The sequence below is a fragment of the Sarcophilus harrisii genome, chromosome 6 (assembly GCF_902635505.1).
Source record: "Sarcophilus harrisii chromosome 6, mSarHar1.11, whole genome shotgun sequence".
In the NCBI taxonomy this organism is placed as follows: Eukaryota; Metazoa; Chordata; class Mammalia; order Dasyuromorphia; family Dasyuridae; genus Sarcophilus; species Sarcophilus harrisii.
Window position 1 is genome coordinate 163,421,477 of NC_045431.1, and position 24,163 is coordinate 163,445,639.

Genomic DNA, 24,163 nt, shown 5'->3' on the forward strand with positions numbered 1-24,163 from the left:
CTCCTCTGGCGACTCCGCTCAGGAACTTGAGGGCGGGGCAGCTCATCTAAGCCCCCAAATCTTGCTGGGAGAGCAAGACCTGAAGGAGAGACCGCTCACCCCTGTCCAGGGAGTAGCAGCCGTGGGCAGAGACATTCTCTAACTTCACCCCAAGTCAGGGACCTTTCTCCTCGTGGCTGGAGCCTGACCATTAGAAACTCCATTGCATTTAACAGTGGAGTGGGAGAAGGGCTCAAGCACGGCTCCTCTTCCGTTTCTCTGGTTATCTCCCAAGCACAGATCAAAGAGAGCATTGGCCTGGGACGCCCAAGAAGGGTGGGGTCCCCAGAATGGCCATGTGTCTCCTTGGTCTGGGGGGGGGGGTGTTACAAAGAGACACTTCCTCTTGTGTCTCGGAGTCCCTGTCTGAGAGCAGGGCTTTCTAGTGATGAAAAAAAGATTAGAAATGCTTTGAGATGCAAAGGAAGGGCCTTTGTCTCTCGAAAGGATTTGGACAGAGGGAGTTTCCTCAAGTAAAGAATCTGCTCCAGGAAAGATTTTAGAGGCAGGGGAATGTCTAGATTGTGGACAGGTAAAAAACTTTTAGTTTTCCAAATCCTTGTAGCCTCTCTCATATCTCTTAGAGACAGAGAGCCGACAAAAGAAGCCTTTTGTCAAACCGCAGCAATTCCTCAAGAATTGTGCCAGAGCTTAGAGCTCCCACCAGATGACCCAAGCCTGACCCGAGGGCTTTGGGTGTCCACTGCAAGATTGGGAAAGAAAAAAGTCTTTTTACCTTATCCAGAGTTCCGGATTGCCTGGTAAGAATAGAGGCCTTTTCACCTAAAAATGCAAGTAGGGTCTAGATTGTGGACAGGTAAAAACTTTTAGTTTTCCAAATCCTTGCAGCCTCTCTCGTATCTCTTGGAGACAAGAGAGCCAACAAAAGAAGCCTTTTGTCAAACCGCAGCAATTCCTCAAGAATTGTGCCAGAGCTTAGAGCTCCCACCGAAGACCCAAGCCCGAACTGAGGGCGTTGGGCGTCCACTGCAAGATTAGGAAAGAAAAAAGTCTTTTACCTTGTCCAGAGTTCCAGATTGCTTGGTCAGAATCACCTGAAATGCAAGTAGGGTGAGAGGGAACGCAGATATTCTCCCCACTACCTTTAGAGAGAGAGAGATGAAAGAAAGAATGCAGATTCTTCCCAGAAGAATATTGCCTGAACAGCTCAAAACCCAGATTGGTTCTGAGTGCCCCAAAAAGGTTGGGGTTCAGTTTGGTTGCCAAATTATCTAGGTTCCGGTGTTCGATTCCCGGTCAGGGAACCAAATGTTGAGGTGCAGATCAAATGTCTAGATTTGGGGTACCTCTAGTGGCAGGTTTGGGGTATAGGGAGTCAGAGTTCCCCTGCAACCCCCTTGGATTTGGCGCAAGGATACGGCGGTATTTGAGGTCTAATAGCAGTGCGAATTCCCAATAAAAGCATTTATTGGCCCGGAGAGCTAGATTGATAAAAGATTTATTATTGAGGTTAGAAGTAGGAGATAGGTGAAGGTAGAGATAAGGAGGGCACTGGACAGAGGGTCCAGTGGACAGAGGGTCCTCACATGGCTGCCATGTTTGGAATCTCTGCAAAGAGGGGTTCCCAGTGTGGCCCTTTTAAGTCGGAGACTTAGCTTGAGGGGCTTTGGGGTGTAGCCCCAAAGTTGGCTCAGATCTGGGTGGGGCTGGGATTTGTGAGTCAAAGGGTAATTTACATTAACTGGGGGGGTTGGGAATCAAAGATTGGAATCTTTCCCGCATCAATCTTGTTGAGGGATGAGAGATACCCAAACAGCGATGGGGGTCCCCAAGCTGAGAATTCACAGTCCCAATCTCCAACCGAGGTTTTTGACAACAAATGTGTTTTTTTCACTGAGAAACTATTTCCTTAGCTGGCTGCTTCCTGATTAGGAATTTAGCAAAGCTTGGCAGTCTTGATTTTTATTTAGCTTTGTATGATTTGGGGCTAGGGAGCGATTAGGGGCTAATTTCCAAATCAATAAAGGGTGGTGATTGTTTCCCAGACCAAAGTGATTCCAGATTAATTGGAGGTGGGAGTTTCCCATGGGAACCAGGTAGGTGAGTAGAGATCATTTTTAGGAATTTCCCTAGGCCTGGTGGCTCTCCCTCCACAAAGATCAGGATACACAGTTCTATTACATCATTCTGACCTGGGATCATTTCTGTTCTGGTGATTCTATCTGTCAATAATTGTAGAGGAATATAATATTTCTTTTCTTGGATTTTAGGAAAGATATATTAGTGATCCTGTCAGTAACTGTAGAGGAATATAATATTTCTTCCATTGGATTTTAGGAAAGATATATTGGTGATCCTAGGGCCCTCTGACTTAGGAGTGCTGTTGTTCTGACAATGTCTGTCAATAATTGTAAAAGTCATTTGGCCTTGGAATGGTCCTGCAAGCATTGATGACTGTCAGATGGATAATCTATTAGTCAGTAATGACCAAGTTCCTGCAACAGAACACCCTTCAAACCTACCTGTAAACCATAATATTAACAAATAACTAGCATGAAGCTTCTGGTCTCTCTTTTTCCTATAAATTTATCCTTTTTCTCCTGGCTTTTTGCCATTTGTAATGGTGTTACAATTACAATAAAACTTGCCCCTTGACAAGAAAATGGGTCCAAGCCTGCAAATTCTTTTCAGACACCTTGCAACATCTTTCCCAACGTCAGCAATAGTGTTATTTAATCATTTTATTTACTCATATATTTTTCATCCATTCAGAATTATGGATCACATAATTTGAGATTGGGAAGGAACCTCAGTGAGTCATCTGATCCAACCAGTGTAATCCTCCCCCCCCCCCAAAAAAAAAAAAAAGAATCTCCACTAAAATATAGCATTCCTCCAGCTTCTTCCTGAAGGCTCAATGTTTTGGGGAATAGTTAAGGAATGTCTGTCCTGAAGACTTCAAATGGGCTGTTTGCTAATAATTTGTCTATGTAAAGTGATATTGTAATGTCAAAAGAAACTGAGCAAGACAGAGATTAGAGACCAATTCAATAATTTATCAAATGGAGAGAAATACTGGGACCAATGGATCCCAGGGCTAGTCGAGAATATCATCTCAAAGAGTCTATCCCCGAGTATTGGGACAGCAAGCCTTTTATGGAACAATGACATAATGCAGAGACCTAGGTGGGAATAGCCTCATAGAGGTTACTGATATTCTAATGACATTAAGGAATGTCTATAACACCTTTATCTCAACCATTTAGAGGGGACGGTCATAACCTTAAGGCAGAATACAAATTAGGACAAATGGAGGAACTGGTCACCCCATTAAAAGTGACCTTTGTCATTACAATATAAAGGGAGGAACCATATCATAGCTCAACTTTTTACATCCCCCACCTCCTCTCTATTTAGCACCATCCTATACAGGGTCTCCTTAATAAATATTTGATTAATAAGAAAATTTATGAATTGGTTCTCAATGCTTCAATGATTGGGAGAAAAACATAAGAGACTAACATTACATAGAATTGAATAATGACTCAAATAGTTGAGAAAAGCTTTATTGAAGAAAAGTTATGTATATAATCTTAGGTGATTAAAGAAGAGGCAACATTCCTAAAATTTCTTATTCCTTAGTCAAGTCAGATGGTGTTGATTTATTTTTAACAGTCAGTGGATAAGCATACAGTGTTCAGAATTAGCATGATCTGAAATAAAACACCAGAGTACATTATATATAATTTTCCATTTATACTTCATTAATTTCAAGACAATTTTTATAATTATAAGAAAAACATTTCCCATACATTTTAGATTATTCAGAATGACTCACTTAGCAATATATTTAATAGTTTTCTGTCTCCTCTATATGATTAATGAAAAATCATGTATGAGTTGATACTTTTGTTCAGGCTTGTCTGACTTTCATGACTCCATTTGGGGTTTTCTCGGCAAAGATTCTAGAGCAGTTTGCCATTTCCTTCTCCAGCTCATTTTACAGATGAGGAAACTGAGGCAAATGGGGTTAAGTGACTTGCCCAGGGGACAAAGCTAGTAAGTGTCTGGGGCTAGATTGAAATTCATGAATATGAATCTTCCTGATTCTAGGTCCAGATCTCTATCCACTGTACCACTCAACTGCCCTTCTGTTTACATTACTCTTCAGCTATTAATATTAATAACGGGAGTCTAATCTACCCTTTAAGAAATTAATAATAACAATAATTTTATGAAGCTTTTTTTACAGTGCTTTAAGGTATGCAAAGTGCTTTACATGTATTATCTCATTTCATCTTTAGGTGGTAGACTGGGAATCAGGAACTCATCTCCCTGAATTCAAATCTAATCTTAGATACCTACTAGCTGAGCAAGTCACTTAATCGTGTTTGTCTCAGTTTCCTCATTTGTAAAATTACCTGGAGAAGGCAATGGGAAGTCATTTCAGTATCTTTGCCAAGAAAACCCCCAAATAGGATCATGAAGAATGGGACATGATTAAAACACAACTGAACAACATCCTCACAGTAATCCTGGAAATTAGATGCTATTACCTCAATTTATATATGAGGAAACTGAGTTACATAGAAATAAAAGTGATTTGCCTAGAGTCACAGAGCTAGGATTTGAACATAGGTCCTCTTGACAGCAAATCCAATGTACCATCTGATTGCTTTTAGCCCAAATTCAATTCAAGCTTTATGAAATTTAAGCATGAAGATAGAATTGTGAATTTAATTTCACTTACCAGTGGCAATAATCAAGGCTGTGCTCACAAAGTGAACTAGGGAAAGAAAACAAAAAATGATTAATTAGTTGTGGAAATATAGTCATCTTGAAAATACTATAAATTTATTGTTGCTCTTTATTTTGTAGATAAATTTTCAGAAATGATTCAGACATTCACTAATGAATCACCTTGATTTTTATTACAACAAAAATAAGTCAAAGATGTATAATCCGTATATAATGAAATCTAGAGAGTATATATTTTTTAAAAATCACTTTTTTCTTTGAATGAAATTATAGGAAAAATTGAGAGTCAAGGCAACTTGTTAATTTGAAAACATTTCTCTAAAGATTCTTACCATTCCTTACCTTGACTTTTTCCTTTTGTAAATTCAGGATGAGAAAGTTTTATGTATTACAGTTGTAGTGTCTGGGTTTTGAGGACTGCTAGTGAGACTGTTTTCAGGCATGACACGAACACTGATTTTGGCATCAGGTGGAGGAGTTGTGATAGCTTTGGTGGCAGAGATGGGAACTGAAACAGGAGGGGTGATAGAAGATCCAGGAAGGTCATTTATAGGGGCATTATGACAAATCATTACACAATTAAGTGGTGAGAAAGCTCCTTGATCATCTTGTGAATCAGGTGGACCTTGTGGCTCAACTAAATCATCTGGATGACGTGGGCCAGGAGGTCTTCTGGGACCCCGTGGTTCTCTTGACCTTCTGCATTCTGGATCATGTATATTGTTGTGGTGCTTAGTAGAGAGAGAATACATTGTAAATTTGCAGGTAAAAATAGTAAACTACAATTAAATAGCATTTATTGAATGCAAAAGAAAGACAGAGACAGAGAAAGAAAAAGAAAGACAAAGACAAACAGACAGATGGATAGAGACATTCACAGAGAGAGACAGTCAGAGACCAAGAGACAAAGAAAGACAGAGAGAGAGATATAGAGAGAAAGATAAACAGAGACAGAGATAAGGAGACAGAGAGAGACACATACACAAACAGAGAGAGAATCCTGGAAAAAGGGAAGGAAGGAAGGAGGAGAAGAAAAAAAGGAGGAGGAAGAGGAAGAGAAGGAGGAGGAAAAGAAACAGAGACAGAGAGTTGAAGACACAGAGACAGAGAGTCGGAGAAACAGAAAGAGATAGAGACAGAGAGAAACAGAAAGATAGAAGGTCACCCAGTGGATAGAGTCTTAGAGTCACATAAATACCTTGGTTCAAGACCTTTCTCTCACAACTACAGATCTAAAGCTCCACCTCTCAGTGTTTCTGGCCACTCTCCAAAGCTAGATGGCATGGAAGCTACCTGTCTCTCTGTAATAGTAGAGGAAGTTATTCACCTCATCAAGAGATCCTGTACTGATAAAATCACTCAATGCAACATTGAAAAAAAAAAAAATGGACAGCTCCCTTGGCTAAAGCCCTGACCTCTGCCTGGTGGGGAGAAAATGGAAGATATGGTTCTTGACCCCAAAGAGGTTATAATCTGATTACTATTTTGTGAAAACACGTGGCACATCATGACCACACACAGAAAAAGTAAAGTAAAAAAAAGAGATAAAACATGAAGAGTTTATGCTGTTCTTTGTAAAAATTCCTTTACGTGGCTGCTAAGTGGTGCCATAATACACAGAGCATTGGACCTGGAGTCTCTCAGGGAGACCTGAGTTCAGATTCAACTTCAGGTACTTCACTAGCTGTGTGATCCTAGGTGAGTTATTTAACCACTGCCTACCTCAGTTCCCCCATCAGTATAAGGGGATAGTAATAGCAACTTCTTTGAGGGGTTGTTGTGAGGATCAAATGAGAAAATATTTCTAAAACTCTTTGTGAACTTTAAAGCGACGTCTTCTTATTTTCTAAGTACACTGATGAAACAGATAAAGTTAGTGAAACTACACATAAATTGTTGAGGACCACGCCTAAATGTGAAACCCAGAAAGCCTGTAAAAGGTTAAAGGGGATTGTACCATTCATTAAGGATTGGGTTGGTTCTCCCAAGCCCGCACAGCTATGAATCATAACACATTTGAGAGCTGAGGAGTGCAAATTAGCCTTTACTGTTAACAAATTTACTGAGGCAGATGTTGCTTGTGACTTAGGAATGCAATAAATGAGAGGCATGAGGGAAGAGGAGAGAGGTCAGAGAACACAACTGCCTCTCAGCCTCCTTGTATCATTATCATCCTCTCACATGATGGTCAGAATTAGATCTGCAGCAGCCACTAGCAGGTGGCTCTCGTAACAATAAATATCTAAGCAGACATAGGATTACATGCATATTTGTCTAGAACTGATGGGTCTTTTCATCCTATTTCTCTCTGATTACAAATGAAGCATAGCATCTTGGTGCTCCTGGTTGTTTAGGTTAGATAGACAGGGATTCAGGATAGAAACACTTGGAGTATTCAGTAAAGCCCACTTCCACTTGTGTCACAGGTGGCAGAGACACATGAAGTTTAATACTGCTTAGTGTACTGGATTCTAGCAGTAAAGTTCAACTCCCTCTCCCACCCTTGCTTTCTCAGCTCTAACATTAGGGATGGGATACAGCAGAGGTTCTCAAACTTTGGAGTCTCAGGATCCATCCCTTTGTACTCTAAAAATTATCGAGGATCCATAATTGAGAGTTTTTGTTACATCTATTGATTATTGATCATATTAAAATTTTTAAAAGTTTTATTATAAATAGTTTTAACATCAAAAATTCCCTGAAAGGTAGTGGAGATTCTCTTTCATACTTTGAGAATCACTGGCTCAGAGTGGAATGAAAGCTGGAGACAGCATGGGCTCCTCTGCACTTATTCATATGCACTAGTTGGTACAGGTAACAGGTTTGCCCTCTCTTTTGATAGTGAATACTGAATGTCATTAAACAACCCATTTGTTTGAAGGTAATTAAGTCATTTTGTCATTTTTTTCCCCTTTAGGCCAAATGGTTTTGTTATGGTTACTTTTCCTTTATAGGGTGTTTCTTATTTACTATCCAGCTATCTTTATTTATCTTCTCTGGAACTTCTCTAAGACTTGGTACAAGGAGAAGATATTTGGGAAATATATTTATATACCACCTACTATATGCCAGGCATTGGGCTGGGCTAAGTGATTTTTATAAGTATCTCATTTGATCCTCACAACAATCCTACAAGGTAAGTTCTATTATTAACTTCAATTTTACAGATGAGGAAACTGAGGCAGACAGGGTCACACAGAGAAATGTTTGAGACATTATTGAGCTCAGGTCTTCTAGGTTCTAGGCTCACTGTTCTATTTGCTGTACTACTGGCTTCCTTTGAGGGATCCCTTCCTATCTCTAAGTTTCCTCTGAAAAGACAACTCTAATCCATAAGTTCTCAAAATGAAGTCCAGTGTTCCTGAAACTTTTTCAGAGGGGGAGGGAGGAAGTTTCCATAGCAGGATTCCACAAATGTGTAAAAGTTAAAGTTGCTTTATCAGGAAACACTACAATTAATTTGCTATTACTTATGCAAATGAGGAAGAATGAACAGAGGTTCAATTAATATAAAAATGAATTAAAAAAAAAAAACACCCTAGAAAGGCAATAGAACATAGAAGATAGAGAATAGACTTAGGAGTCAGAAGTCTTGGATTCACTATGTGATCAGGATAAGTCCTTTATCCTCTCAGTACCAGAGGCAGTGATCTAACACTACAAGGTTCAAAGAAGGTGCCAACTGGCATAAGAGAGAGTATTTTCTCAGGGGAGGTTGTAGGATTAATGAAAACAGGCTGGGGAATATGTACTAGGTGGATTCAGTTCAGTTATTGGAAGACTATTCCTACTAAATTTTTGTTAATATTGCTAATTGTTAATATTGAGGAAATATGAAAGAAGGGAGAAAGAAAGGAGAGAAGAAAGGAAGGAAGAATGGAAGAAAAGAAGATAAAAATGAAATAAAACTTACTTTTTTGTGGTGTCCTTCAGCCGACTAAAATGTTGTGCATATAGAAATGTATAGTAACAAAACAAAACAAAACAAATTAGACTCAGTACAACATGTCATAATGAATGGAGAGTGCTTTGTAATTAACCAATTAATTAACATTGATAACTAGTATGTACCAGGCACTGCTAGGTGCGGAATACAAAAAGAGGCAAAATTCAGTCCTTGCCCTAGAGAAGTTTATAATCTAATGGGAAGATAGCTATATGTAGGATTAAAAGGAACTATGTAACAGAGGGAAAACACTAGTATTAAGAGGGCCTGAGGTCGGCTCCTTGTAGAAAATAGGATTTTAGATGAAATTTCAAGAAAGCCAAGAAGTCAGCAATTGCTTTGGAGGATGGAGAACATTCCAGGATGGGAGTAAGCCAGAGAGAATGTCTGAAGCTTAGAAATGGAGTAATCAATTTGTGGAACAGCCTGGTGGCCAGTGTCCCTGAATCAAAAAGAACCTATTGGGGAGTTAAGTTCAAGAAGATTAGAAAGATAAGATGGGATAAGTCATGAAGGGCTTTGAATGCCAAATAGAAGTTTTTGTACTGGCTCCTAGAATTATAGGGAGCCACTAGAGCTGAAGAGCAGGGGGTGAGATGGGATCTGTGGATAGATGGACACGGGTTTAGATTTTGCTTTTTGCATAGACTGTAAGTCATTCTAAGAGAGTATTCCAGTCACTTCTGAAAAGCTAAAAATAATCATGATGATGGTGATGATGATGAACAGCATTTACATGTAGACTCTAGGACATGCAAAGCCCTATACATTTCTTATCTTATTTGTAGACTCAGTGTCAACCTGCATGGGGTTATAGGGATTTTCCTCACCTGAGAGTTCCCTCTGCAATGCAATTACATCTCTCTGCTTATAATGAACCTAGAGCATAGTGTCTTCCAATAGAAAGATTATGTATTATTTTTGGTGATGAAAAGGCAGAGGGGGCAAAAAGCATATTTAAAGGAACTTTTGAGTCTCTCAATATCATAATCATAAAGATAAGTTAACATTGTACAAACAGTTCATTGGTAGCAGAGGGAGACTTCCCAAAGTAACTTATTTTCATTGATTGAGCTGTGGATAATAATCATATCAAGGATTTTTTTTTCAAGAAAAGTGAAAACAGAACTTTATATTGAACTCTCTCATGAACTAAGTTGCTTTTCAAAATGCATAAATGGTAGACCGATAAGATCATATTATGTTATTGAATACTTACAAAGAAGCAAGCAGTTATGGTCAAGACTATTGTAATCAGGATTAGGGCCTTCATCTTTTCTTATTCTAGAATTGAAGTAAGAGAATCTTCTGTTGGAGTTGGAAGAATTAATGAAATGAAACAGTAAAATTATTTTTTGCTTAAATTTCAACCAAAGAACTTACATGAAAAGATAAGCCTCTAACTATGATATTGACCCATATTGTTTTTTTTGAAAAAATAATCAAAATTATATATAACATATTTTTATTACTTTCATTTTAGTTATTTATATGGAATTATTATTTAGATTTGTCTTTGAGAAGCTTTTCCATTTATATGTATATACATGTTTAAAATCAATTTCCATATGTATATACATATAAATATAATCTTTTTTTTGTTAGATTCTGTTAACTAGATATGAGAAGAAAGAAGAAATAGGTGTCCACTTATAGATACTAAATTATGATTTCATCATTGATAAGGATGCAATAATATCATTTAATATAATTTGTAATTTATATCTTAGTGAGCAATCTGAGTCACAGAAAAGATAAGTTATTTGCCCACAGTTACACAAATAATAAAAGGAAGTTGGGATTTGTATCTAGTCTTCTTGACTCTAGGTCTAGAACTCTATCCAGCATAACAGGTTATCTCACAGGTATGGATAATGGTCATTTTTATGCTCACAAAGCTTACAAATACTGAAAGATCTACATAGTGTGAGAATTTCATCTACCAATGCAGATTGTGACTCATCTATGAAAGATAAGTTCTAAGGACTGCTCAAATCACACAGACTAATCAAATAACTCTCCGAGAGTCGAACAATGAATAAGTTTTGGAAATGAGATTCCTTGGGCTTCCTGACTATAAACCCAGCAATCTATTCACCACCCCTAAATTTCAGTCATAATCCTGTTAGAAACCTGATGAAAACCTGTTTCTGTGAATGTAGTAGATACCATATAATGGATAGTCTTCCTTTTGTCCTGATCTTGCTGCCTTCAGCTCCTCTTGCTTGAAGAATTTCAGAAAGATTAGTAGGATTCTGGGTCTATAAATAGTTCCAGTTCTCACTGTCCCTTCCAGCTCCTCCCTTGTCCTGTATTGGGGAGAAAATTATAAGTTCACAATATTGAGGCTGTTGCTTCTGGGCTAATCCTAGCTATTTCCTGAAACAAATAAAGGAAGTCAGAAAAATGAGCAATAGATTGTCCTTTTTGCATTATTACGAAAATGTCATGTACATGATGTCTTATCTGTGCATCAGAAGTGAAGGTTTATTCATTATAGTGCCTTTCAACCATTTAACTCCATATCTTCCAGACCCATGTCCTTTCCTCTAAATGATATGTTTTCCTATTTAATTTACACCACTTCCCTGCTGTTTTTCCTACAATGTTCCATTTTCTGCCTCTTTGCTTAGGCTGCCTTCCATGTTTGGGAACCCTCCTTCCTCACCACCACTTCTTTTCAAGGTTTAGCTCACATGCTATCTAATCTTTCTTGGACTCCAAAATTAAACTCAATCTCTTTTTAAATGATTATAAATATTCTTATCTATTATTGTCCCAGTAGAATGTAAATTCTTTGCAGGGCATGTGCTGTTTTGTTTTGTCTTTGCATCCCTAGCAGTTAGCCAGAGGATTCCTTCACATAGTTAGTTAGATGGCACAGTAGATAGAATACTGGTCTTAGAACCAGTATTTTCATGAACTCAAATCTGGCCTCAGACACTTACTAGTTGGATGATCCTGGGCAAGTCACTTAACCCTGCTAGCCTCAATTTCCTCATCTGTAAAATGAGCTGGAGAAGGAAATAGTAAACTATTCCAGAATCTTGGCCCAAAAAACTCAAACTAACACAAAACCCAAATGGTGTCACAAAGAATCAGACATGACTGAAAAATGACTGAACAACAAAAATAAAGTGGTTATCATATTAGATTGGAATGAAGTAATGCTACATTTTCAGTATTAAATGAGTAATAGTGGGTATTCTAAGTCTGTTGTCTATTAAGTCTGTAGTCATGCGCAGCTCTCTGATGTGATATACTCAGAAAGATCTGAAAAGATCTCTGAGATCAAAATTTCAGAAAAGTTCATCCCTAGAATGGATTAAAATAAAATAATTGGACACCTAAATTTCTTTTTTGGACAATATTATGAAAGCAGCTCAACTATATGAGGTTAGGTAAAAGTAGCATCTCAGTGCAATGATGTTACAATTTCTTAACTATGTACATTTAGCACAGTGCCTGCCACACAGTGGATAAGAATTTATTAAGTACTATGTGCCAGGCATTGTGGTAAACACTGAGGATACAAAGAAGGACAAAAGACATAACTTCCTCTCAAGGAGTTCATCATTTGATGGGGGAAATGATACAAAGTGACTAAGAACAAACAAAGATTTATCCACAGAGTAAATTGGAGGTAATCAACAGAGGCCAAGCACTAGCATTAAGAGTCATCAGGAAAGACTTCTTGGAGAAGATGATTTTGGCTGAGACATTAAGGAAGCTAAGAGGAGATGGGGAGCAAGAGCATTCCAGGCATGAAGGATGGTCACTGAAAATGTCAAGAGTTGAGAGATTGAGGGGTTGTGCACGAGGAACTACAAGGAATAGTATCACTAGATCACTAAAAATTTTTGTTGTGTCATTGTATGGTCACATTTGACTTTTTATGATCCCATTTGGGGTTTTCTTGACAAAAATACTGGAGTAGTTTGCTACTTCCTTCTACAATTCATTTTACAGATGAGGAAATTGAGGCAAAGAGGATTGAGTGACTTGCCCAAGTTCACATAGTTAGTAAGTACCCACGGGCAGATTTAAACTCAGGAGAATGACTCTTCCTGACTCCAGGACAGGCACTCTATCCACCATACCACCCAGCTGCCCCAGACCACTGAGTATGCAGGTTAGCTTATAAAGCCTGGACTGCTTGGAGATTTCAGGTTGTGAAGGAATCTGAATACCAAATAAAGGATTTTATATTTGAGTTTGGAAGTGATAAGGAACCATTGGAGTTCGTTAAATAGGGAGGGTAACACAGATCTGTGATTTAGGAAGATTAATTTGACAATTAGTAACAAAGGAGAGAATGGACTGGAATGGGCAGACTTGAGGTAAAGAGACCTACCAGCAGGTTGAGGCAATAATCAAGGCATGAAATGATAAGGATCTACCTCAGAGTGGTAGCAGCATCAGTGGAGAGAAGGGAGTATATAAGAAAGACGTTATGAAGGTAAAATAGACAAGACTAATTATAATAGATTGGATGGAAGAGGGCAAAAAGAGTGAGTTGAGGATGACACATAGGTTTTGAACCTGGATGACTGGAAGGATGGTGGTACCCTTGACTGCTTTGACCAAAAGATAGTTCAGAGGTGGGGAAGGTTTGAAGGAAAAATAATGGTTCCACTTTTAGACGTTAAGCTTCAGAGGTCTACAGTTGGAGATGTCGTCTATACAGTTGGAGATGAGACTGGAAGTCAACAGAGAGGTTAGAACTGAGAGTCATTAGCATAGAGAGAATCACTGATACCATGGAAGCTGATGAGACACTAAGTAAAACAGTATAGAGGAAGAAGGGAAGAGTGTTTAGAACAGAGCCTTATGGAACAACTGTCAAGATTCAGTAAAAATATTGAGAAGTATCGTCAGAGAGGTTGGAAAAGAACCAAGATAGAATAATACCATGCAAACTTGTAAAGAAGAACATACCAAATGATCCACAGGGTAAAAGGCTACAGAGAGATCAATAAGAATGAGGACTGAAAAATGGTTCTTTGACTTGGCAGTTAAGAGATCATTGGTAACTTTGGAAAACAGTCTTAGTTGCATGATGAGGTCAGAAGCCTGACAACAGAAAATGAGAAGAGAAGTGTAGCCATAAATTATTGATGGTCTTCTTAAAAGGAAGAGAGGTATGGTATGATAACTAATGGAAGTGAATAGCTTAACAGAGGGATTGAGAATTGGAGAAATATAAGCATATTTGTAGGCAGTAGGAAGTAGCCAAGGAGAGATTGAAGATAAGTGAAAAGCTGGGAATAATAGGATGATATGGGGAACATAGGATGAAATAGAGTCATTTGTATTTTGGAATGAGTTTGCCTTGATAAGGAAAAAGGCTATCTCTTTATCTAAGACAAATGAAGTAAAAGACAATGGTAGAACTTACCTGAATGATGAGAGATAAAGTGAGAAAAAGGAACTCTCAGCAAATGGCCTCAATTTTTTTTTTCCCATTAAGATAAGAGGAAAAGGGGGACAGCTAAATGGATAATGCACTGGAACTGAAGTTAGGAGGAGTTCAAATCTGGCTTCAGACACTTAACACTAGTTGTGTGACAGTGGGCAAATCACTTAACTCCTATTGCTTCATGCCCCCCACTCCTAAAAAAGATATGGAGAAAATTTCTTAATAAATGCTTTTTAAAAGCATTTAATAAATACTTGCTGATTGTTAGGTGACTACCTTAGAAGTATACACAAAAAGAAACAATCACATTACTTGATCATTTACAATATCCTTTTCTTTCCCACAAAGTTAAGGATTTAGATTTAGAGATTAAATTAAGATTTGAAGATGGAAGAGGTTTTGGGATTCATCTAATCCATTTCCCTCATTTTACAAATAAGACTCTTGAAAACTTTGATCAAGATCACAAGGTAATAAGAATAACATGGCTAGAATTTGAAACCAGGTCTTCTGATTCTACATGTCTTTCCTTAAATCCATACTGCTTTGTTCCTTTTTAGCTGCAAATGTTTCTTCCAGAACAGGGGATATTTTGTGTGTTTTAGTCACATTACCTGGTCAAAAAAGGCAGGCCAGTTAGTTAACAATAGATAATGTCCACATTGTAGTAATTTGGATAATATTTCTAGGACATGAAATAGAGTTATTCATGGTCATTGAATCCAAGACCAGAAAGATGAAAAAACAGCATGTACTTAGACTAGAACCCATACTTGTATTTGATTGGTTATCATATTTCCAATGCCTTAAAAGAAATTATTCTTCTTTGTATGTATTCTTGGCACTATCTCAGAGTAAAATAAATTCAATAGAAATGAAAACACCCCACACTATTTTATCCCCAGCAATTGATTGTGGGACCCTAGACATATTTTCTTATTTCTGGCTCTTAATTTTTTTTTCTTTATTAAAGCTCTTTATTTCTCAAAACATATGCATGAATAATTCTTTGACATTAACCATTGCAAAACCTTGTATTCCAATTTCCCTTCTTCCTCCACCTTTTCCCTTAGGTGACAAATAGTCAATATATATTAAACATGATAGAAATATATATTAACTCCAATATATGCATACCTATTTATACAATTATCTTGCTGCACAAGAAAAATCAAATCAAACCAGAAAAAATGAGAAAGAATATAAAATGCAAGCAAACAACAACAAAAAGAGTGAAAATGCTATGTTGTGAACCAACTTGGTTCCCATAGTCATCTCTCTGGGTGTAGATGGCTCTCTTCATCACAAGACCATTGGAACTGGTCTGAATCATCTCATGTTGAAAAGAGCCACATCCAGCAGAACTGATCATCATATAATCTATTTGTTGCTGTATACAATGATCTGGTTCTGATCACTTCACTCAGCATCAGTTCATGTAACTCTCTCCAGGCCTCTCTGAAATCTTCCCGTTTATTGTTTCTTATAGAACAATAATATTCCATAACATTCATACACCATAACTTATTTAGCCATTCTCCAACTGATGGGCATTCACTCAGTTTCCAGTTTTTTCTGGCTCTTAATTTTTAAAAGAATCCCTTTATTGTGTTCAGTACAACATAAATCTGACTCTTTTCAGTGGAAAGAAACTGAGTTTTCATGATGTAAAAATGCTGTACATTAGTATGAACAGGAGCCTTAGTCTGTTTAACTAAAACTCTTTGGAGGTAAAGAATTCCAGGAACTCCTCCACACCTCACAAAAATGGGAGAATACTCAGCCTGACTTCTTAGAAAGATGGCTACTTGGATCAAGAACAAAAACCTACCATGAAGAATTGAGATCATTTGAACATGAAGATAGTAGTTGGTTTTTACAAATCTCAATTAAAATCTCAAAAATTGATCCATAAAATAAGATAGAAATGTATACCAGGTAAAAGTCTTAATGAAATAATGGCAGAAAATGAAATACTTAGAAAGTGTCTGTATCCCCAAATCATTTAAGCATCAGGCATTGAAACTACAAGCAACCTCATAGGCATGGCTGCTTTAGGCTACAGTCAGTCAATAAGTTAGTCAATTAAGTTACATTTATTAAGCACCTATTATATGCCAGGCATTGGGACAAGAAGAAGGTATACAAAGAAAAGAAAAAAAAAGCATCCAAAAAGAAACAATTTGAGTATAGTGGAGCCACAGTCGGGAAAACACAAGATTTAGCAATTTCTACATTAAAGAACTGGAGGACTTGGAATATGATATTCTGGAGAGCAATGGAACTAAGATTACAATCAAGAATCACCTACCCAGCAAAACTGAGTATATTCCTTCAGAGGAAAAGGTGGTCATTTAGTGAAACAGAGGATTTTAAACATTTGTGATGAAAAGACCAGAGTTGAATGGAAAATTTGATTTTCAAATACAGGACTCTGGAGAACATAAGGAGGTAATCAGAAAAGTGATATTATAAGAAACTTAATAAGTTTTATCTGTTTACATCCTTTGGAATGTAAAACTTATAGTTTACAACTTGGGAGGTTGATACTTGTAACTTATTAGAACTTACTCATTATGGCAATTAGGAGTATATGTGTATATATATATATATATATATATATATATATATATATACACAGAGAGGATAGGGGTGTGAGTTGAAATATGTACTGGGAGAAAAGGAAAGAGAGAAGTGGAGTGGTGCAAATTATCTGTCATATAAAAATGAGGCAAGAAAAGGCAAGAAAAAGCTTTACAATTGAGGGGAAGGTGGGGAGGAGAGGATTTTCATCAGAATTGCCTCAAAGAAGAAATAATATACATATTCAATAGGGGTATAGAAATCTATCTTACCCTGCAGGAAAATAGGAGGACAGTAGGAAAATGGTAAGGGGGAGAGAGTGGGAAAAAAGAGGTCATATTAAGGGAGAGAGTCATCAGTACCAAAACACTTTTGAGGAGGGACAGGGTAAAAGGAGAAAATAAATGGAGAGAAATACAGTTAGCAATAATAATTGATAAATGATCAAATGATATGATCTGTGCCCAAAGGGCTATAAATTCATGCATATCTTTTCACCTAACAACATCACTACTTGACATGAATACCAAAAGTGATTCGGAAAAAAAAAAGAAAAATGACTTATATATACAAAATTATTCACAGCAGCTCTCTTTTCAGGGCAAAAAAAAAATTGGAAATGGAGGGAATGATAATTAGTTGGGGAATGGCTCAATAATATGTGTGTTTATGATGGAATAGTACTGTTCTATGGGAAATGATGGATAGGATACTCTCAGGGGAAAATAACCCTGGAAAGTCCTCCATGAACTCAAAGTGAAATGACCAGCTATGAATGACTTTGCTTTCTCAGCTATACAATCATCCATGGCTATTCTGAAAGACTTATGATGAAAAATCTGATCCATACCTAGAGAGGAAACTGAATGTATCTGAATACACACTGAAGCAGTCTTTTTTTCTCTATATTCTTTTAATTTAATTTTTCTTGAGAGTTTTTATTTTCATGAGGGTGGGAGATCCATGTTATTATTTTCACAACTTAACATTTATGGAAATGTTTTGCATAACTTCACAAATGGTTTCATAATTGTGAATGGAGGATAAGGGGGAGAACTTAGAACTCAAAAATTTTAGAAATAAATGTAATTTTTCTTGTTTTGAATGTATCTGGGGGGAAATATTAAATAAATAAAGAAAAAGAAAACAAAAACAAAACACTTCACTTATCCTTTCATCTCTGCCAAACAGTATCCTGTACCTCTTCTGCCCTTTGTAACCAAACTTCTCAAAAAGGCTGCCTATTATAGGTACATCTATATCCTTTCCTCTTACTCCTTAACACTTTATAATCTGATCTCTTTGTTCAAATCCAATGGCCTTTCCTCAATCTTCATTCTCCTTGATCTTTGTGCAGCTTTTGACACTGATGATCAGTTTACCTCCTTAACACCCGCCCCTCTCCAGGTATTTAGGAGACTGCTTTCTCTTGCTTCTCTTCCTAACCTATTAGACCACTAGTTTTCACTCTCCTTTGCTGGATCTTCATGTCCTATAACAACAGGTGTCTCTCAAGGTTCTGTTCTGCTCCCTTTTCTGTTTCCCATCTATACTACTTCAAGTACAGTCTCATGAGATCCCATGTATTTAATTACTGTCTTTATACTGATGATTCTCATATCTACCTGTCTTGCTGACCACTTTGCTGATGACTAATCCCCCATCTCCATCTATCTTTCAAATACATCAAATTGGAAATCCAGGAGACATCTTAAACCCTACATGTCCAAAAGGGAATTCATTATCTTCCTCTAAAGCTTCTATTCCTAACTTCTCTATTCTTGTGAGAATAACATCATTCTCTCAGTCCTTCAGGCTTACAACTTGGGAATCATCCTTGATTCTTCTCTATCTCTCACACACATATCCAATGTGCCAAGGCTTATCAATTTTACCCTTCCAATACCTCTCCTCTCACACTGACCTCACTTTGGTACTGGTCCTTATCACTTCATGCCTTGATTACTGCCATAACTGCTGGGAGGACAGGACAGTGTGCCTCAAGTCTCTATCCACTCCAGTTTTCCTCAATTCAGCCACTAAAATGATTTTCCTAAAATATAGATCCTCTTGATCATGCCACTCCCCTACTCAATAAACTCCATTCATTCCCTATTGCCCTCAGGATCTAATACCTGTGTTTGGTGTTCAAAGCCCTTCATAACTCACCCCCCCACCCCAATCTTCTTTCAGTCTTCTTTTAGCTAACTCTGTTATGCGCTCTTTGGTCCTGTGACATTAGTCTCCTGGCTGTTCCTCAAACAAGATACTCCATATCTCTACCTGTTCCTTCTGCCTAAACTGCTGCTCTCCATCCTCAATTCTACTTAATGGATTTCCTGGATTCCTTTAACTAAAATCCCTCTTTCTATAGGAAGCTGTGGGGAATAGAGAGATAAGGTGAAGAACTTACAGGAATGTATGAATTCTTTTTCTGTATTTTATTTTCATTACTTCTGTGTTTCCCCTATGACCTGTATAATATGTGCAGGCTCATATTTACTTGAGCCTTGGCCAGCTATAAACATATATACTTAACCTGAACTGATGACATTTATCAGTATTTGACATTTATCGATATTTGGTCTATTAGCTGGACCATTATCTGCTTGATTAAACCTGAAGGCTTGATTTTCTGTTTCCTAGAAATCAGGAAATTTTGGGGAAACAGAAACCTTCCATTCCAATCTCCCCAAATAGCAACAACCAAGTAGATGCCTCCCCCTTCCCTTCTCAATACTCTCTTACTTGTGATGTAATTTCTTGTATAAAAGCTATGTATCTTTACTACTTCTTCAACCTCCTACCCAGAGCTTTCTCTTTCTTATCTCGCTATGGGATGGCTCATCCTCCGGAGGTTTTTAATAAACAACTTTTCTGCCTTCTACTGAGTGATCTCTGAGTAGTCATTTTGGGTAAGGGTCTTCTACATCCCTCACAAAGGCATCCCAAATCTCTTATTTTTAGAGTCTTTCTTTTTTTATTTATTTCCTATTTTTAATCTGTTTGTGCATATATTATTTTTGCTTGTTGTCTCTCCAATTAGATTGTGAATTTCTTGAGAGCAGAAATTGTCTTTTAGCTCTTTTTGCATCTCTAGTGCTTAGTACAGTGCCTGGCACATTGTAGGTACTTAATGTTTATTAACTGACTGATCTATTCCAAAAATCAGAGGTGTTCAAGTCACAACCCAAATAAAATATATACTATAAGGTTGGATCTAATTATCAATAAAAAAGTGGGTATTTTAACAAAAAAGGACATTTTAGGCATTTCTGAACAATAACAACAAAAACCATATCCTACAAACAAGAAAAGTACAGGAAAGGTAGATAAATAAAATTAATTTTTAAAATATTTTAACAAACGAACTAAACAATGAAAAAATGTTCATGTTTTTAGTGTATTCTTTAAAGAAAATAGAAAATTTAATTGTGGGGTAGGTATGAGAAAGTACAGTGAAGGACATATGAAACAAAAATGATTTTATGCATCAAATAAGGGAAATTTAAAAAATGAGAATTTAAAGAGGAAGGATTCAATGAATAGTCCTTGGCCTTAAAGCTCATGATCCTATATAAATATGATAATTACAATAATAGCTAGAATTCAGATAATGCTTTAAGATTTGCAGAGCAATATATATATATATATATATATATATGTGATGACCGCATATTTAAAATCAGCGGGAGTCAGTTATTCAGGGTAGGGGAAAATCTTTGATCTTTATTCTTTGTGGAGGTGAAGAAGGATCTCAATCGCAATGTGAACAGCTGTGACAATAAGTCAGCCAGCAGTATCTTCTGCCTCTGTCCCTCCCCTCTGCCTCCACCCACCAAAATCGTCATTTCCTATACAACACATCAGGACTTGCACAAAGAGTGGGTGGGGGGGCCATTCTTTTCTCCTATATATTAATAGAGTATGGTCCAATTACTATTTAGCCTCACATGCTTGGGACCTCAGTGCATCAACTCAAGCTTCAGCCCATTACATATATATGTTATCTCATTTGATTGTCACAGCAATTTATGAGGTAGATGCTAATATTATGTTCATTTTATGAATTAACCAAGGCTGAGAGAGTAAATAATTTGCTCAGGATTACAATTTACAAAGTATCTCAGGTAGTATTTCACTTGTTTCCCTTACTCCAAATCTAGCATTCTAACCATCTAAGCTATATAGTTTTTAATTAATATCCTTTGTGAGGGAGAATATAGTTGGCAGTTATGCTATGGGAAAAGGGGAAATAAAACATAGATGGTCATTGTAAATGTATTCTGTAGCAGCAGCAATATCCTGATATCTTCTTCTATAGAAGTTAGGTAGGGGCAGCTAGGTGGTACAGTGGATAGAGCAGCAGCCCTGAAGTCAGGAGGATCTGAGTTCAAATTTGGCCTCAGTTGTGTGACCCTGGGCAAGTCACTTAACACCTCTCCTCCTCTCTCCCCCCCAAGAAGTTAGGTAAATTTTTCTTTAAAAGGTATTGAAACCTTTCCTTAAGACTTCATCGGTTCAGGGACTGAAGGTTCAGACTATTAACAATACCCACCCTCATCAAAGTTCAAGGAGCAACTACTATTAACTCTAGGAATACTCTCTGATGTTTGACTGGTAAACAAACCGTGATGGGCAATTCAGGCAGGAAAATTCCACTCGGCCCAATCAGCTCAACACCTCAATCTCTGTTCTTATCAAATATCTTTTTCTCACTATTGCTAAATAAATTGTCCTTTTGTTAACCCATCAATGTTTCATTTTGTTCCAAGGTTGAATTTAAACTGGTCTGAGTCAAGCCAGTCCAGAACATATCACCACTCCATTCATATTTGAGCAGACAAGGGAAAATAATAATTCTAATTTCTCAACAAGAGATTTGGTGCTAGGCAGAGAGTGTTGTGAGGATCAAATTAAATAATGGATCTAATGCACTTTCTAAAACTTTAAGCATGATTATGCTGGTTATAATTATCACCACCATCATCATCATCAATATCATTCTTCTACAATCATTAAACTTCCAGTTTGGTGATAACTTCTTTCCCTGAACCTTATATTGCACGACTAATGGGTTCATGCAATCTATACAGAGCAAAACACAGGTGTGTTGATAAATAAATTTAACAACTATGTTCTTAGGGAGAGTGGGGAGGGGAGAAATACATACACATATACTTTTACTATTCATTATTATAAAAAGTTTAGATTAACAAAATAATGAAGCCCTAAAGTGTAGTGATTGCTGATTTTTGAGATGTAACTAACTCCTCACACTGAAAATATTGTTAGAGCTGTCTCCAACACACCTCTGGTGACAATAAGCTAAACTCAGTTGATAGAAGGAAGGGGGAGAGCAGAGGAAACCCACACTACCCTGAAGGAGAGAGGTATCATTAAAGAACATTTTCATAGTAAGGATTTGTATATGCCTGTGGAAAGCATTGTATTTCACCAGGAGTTGGGAGTGGAATTTGCACATTAGGAGACTCCCCCTTTTTGATAAAGGGTAAAAGGGTAGCAAAAAGCTAAATATAAAGTCAATTCCTATAGTATTCTCTTTGGTTTGGCTTTCTTGGGGTCTCTGGGGGCAGCCTTCGTTTCAGTTCAGTAATCACCACACAAGTACAGCCAGGTGTTAAAGTCCAAATCCTTTATTATCTCTTTCAAAGTCTTGTCTCCTTTCCTGGGGCCCCGTTAGCTTTCTTAAAGGCCTATCTCTCTCCTTGATTCCAAGAGCTTGAGCTCCTGCAGCCAGTCCTTTGTCTTCTCTGCTTCTGCCTCTAGATGTCTCCAACTCAACCTAGCTGAGGCTTCTAGCTTATATGCTCTACACTGAGTATAAACCAATCATTACATCACTAGGAAAACATTGTTTGTTATAAGATTAAATCTATCATACTGAACCATGCTAAAGTAGATAACTATTGTCTCTATCAATTCCACTGACTTAGTACCTTGTTTCAAGTTCTGGCCCATAACAAGTTCCCATTATTTGAGAAATTACCAGATTGTCATGCACAATGTGTAAAGCAACAGGTCACGATGACAAGCAAGGGAGGGTGTTATCTATGAATGATCAGAGTAGATTATCCTTAATGTGAGCTGTTTGAGCATAGATATATATTTTTTATTATTAACATAGGACACTCAATCTCTGATCTCCAGGATTTTGCATTGACTCTGCCCCAAGCCTAGAATACACTCACCTCTATCTCTTAGAATTCTTCTCATGTTTTAAGACTAATTTCTAGCAATGCTGTGTGCTCTGGTTACATGATCTCTTCAATCGCCAGTGCCTTCCCTCTCAAAACCATATTTAACTACACTGTATTTCTTCTTATTTCTTCTGTATATATTTACACACATCTTTTTTGTTATTTGTCCACTATTATGTGAGCTTCATTCACAGTATTTATATCTTCAGATATCTAGTACAGTGTCTGGAACGTGACAAACATTAAATAAAGGCTGTTTGATTTTTGTATTACATACCTATACCCCATAGGTAGTTGCATCTTTCCCCTCCAAATTATACCACTATATATATTCTTGCTTTTCTCCATATCTCTACTGTTTTCTCTTTATATCTGATTTTAGGTGTTTTATTTTTTGAATTTTTAAGTGTCCAGAATGTCTTAGAATTTGAGTTCCCATACAACTGAAGACCTCCTCAGATATGAGCCAAAACACCAGGTTCTCTTAAATAGTGACTTAGACAGGTGAAGCTTTCTCAAGAAGTCTATGAGACTAAACCTAAATCAAGTGATCCCTATTCTCAGCGCCAGAAGATTAGGTCTTGGACCCAGGTTGCAGGAAAGTCCCATGATCCCTAAACCTAGAGGTCTTTAGAGACCAAGGCCTTAGGTCAATGACAGGAAGTGACCTACAACACTGGTGACCATTGGTCAATGATGGTTACTTCCTGAAAAAGGTTGGGAATTTTGCTATTTAATCTTTTTCCTGTTTCAGGCTTCTCAGGTCAAGGAGCATATGTGGGGAGCTGAGCTGTCTCCCAGGTGTGCTTGGGTTTCTCCCTGCAGGGACTAAATAAATGCTTTTTCTTTGTACCTGAAGATGTCTCTGATTAGTTAATTTGGAGAAGGGGGGGGTCTAGCACCCATCCCACCCACATTTTAGTCGGATCTCACACTAAACTTCGGCTATAAGTCACTTACATTCAAAGAAAACAAATTGTGTTCAAAAATATTTATTGAATCAAAGTGAAGATTGAACCACTTTAACGCGTGTGGACAGAGGAGAAAAAGAATCCACATCCTTGAGATTACGTCATCTTCCAATTGTCAACGAAGAAGAGAGAATCTTCTGGAAGGAGCTAGTAGGGGGGAGAGTGGGCAGGAACGCAGTAGTTAAGACCTTGGTGGGGTGGGGGTGGGGGGGGGGAAAGAATAAACTTAGATTTTATTTTCTTAACAATTAAAAAAATATAAACA

The 24,163-nt window shown here is 37.4% G+C and overlaps 1 protein-coding gene across 1 annotated transcript in view; it reads right to left on the bottom strand.

The window, feature by feature from the left end:
• Positions 1-3,550: 3,550 nt before the first annotated feature.
• The window catches only part of CABS1 (calcium binding protein, spermatid associated 1), a 38,900-nt gene continuing 18,287 nt past the window's right edge, over positions 3,551-24,163 (bottom strand). Inside the window, exons 3-8 of the mRNA XM_031943531.1 lie at positions 10,874-11,013; positions 9,924-9,988; positions 8,672-8,695; positions 5,101-5,489; positions 4,751-4,786; positions 3,551-3,713 (exon numbers count right to left, since the gene is read on the bottom strand). The gene's annotated coding sequence lies outside the window, so the exon portion shown is untranslated. The remainder of the gene's footprint in view (positions 3,714-4,750; positions 4,787-5,100; positions 5,490-8,671; positions 8,696-9,923; positions 9,989-10,873; positions 11,014-24,163) is intronic.